Below are 693 nucleotides of genomic sequence, written 5' to 3'. Positions count from 1 at the left end.
GTAATCTTCAAATAACTTCTGACCCCATGGCCAAAGTAATTTAAGAAAATATCTATTTAATAATTTTATATCTTCTTCTGATAGATTCCTTTCTTTTATAGATTTAGATGCTTTGATATATATCTTTTCAAATTTCTTAGTGTATTCATTTAATTCACACATATCACAAATTTTTAATAGTTCCATTTCTCTTTCAGCTTGTAAAGTTTCTTGAGTAATCATATGAATTTTAGTTTCAGGTATAACTTATCCTAATAAAAGGTGTCTAAAAAAATTTTCAATTTGTTTTAACACTTCTTTAAAATTTTCAGCATCTAAACTTTCATTGCTACCTATGGTAGTTGTAGATTTTTCGCCATATTTAATTTTATTTTTAGTTTCTTCAGAAGTTCTTTTTCAAATAATTTTACTGGATTATTATCTCTAAGATCTATATGTTTGGTTGACATAGTTTTTGGTTCCTTTATGAAATTGTAGCCTTCTTGTTCTTTTATCCATTCAAAATTCCAATCATCAGATTCAACTTGAGTCCAATCTGTATTAATATTAGTTCTACTAGTTTCTCCAATTAACGGCCGATTTTCAACTTGTTGATTTAAAGGTGGAGTAGTAATTTCAGTAGTTTCTTCTTTAGGTGGAGGATCATTCATATATATATTTTCAGTTTGCATAGCTAATTGTTCTAAGCTTTGT

The sequence above is a fragment of the Olea europaea genome, chromosome 1 (assembly GCF_002742605.1).
Source record: "Olea europaea var. sylvestris chromosome 1, O_europaea_v1, whole genome shotgun sequence".
NCBI classification, from domain to species: domain Eukaryota; kingdom Viridiplantae; phylum Streptophyta; class Magnoliopsida; order Lamiales; family Oleaceae; genus Olea; species Olea europaea.
The sequence above is the reverse complement of the archived record's forward strand: the minus strand, read 5'-3'. Positions refer to the sequence as shown.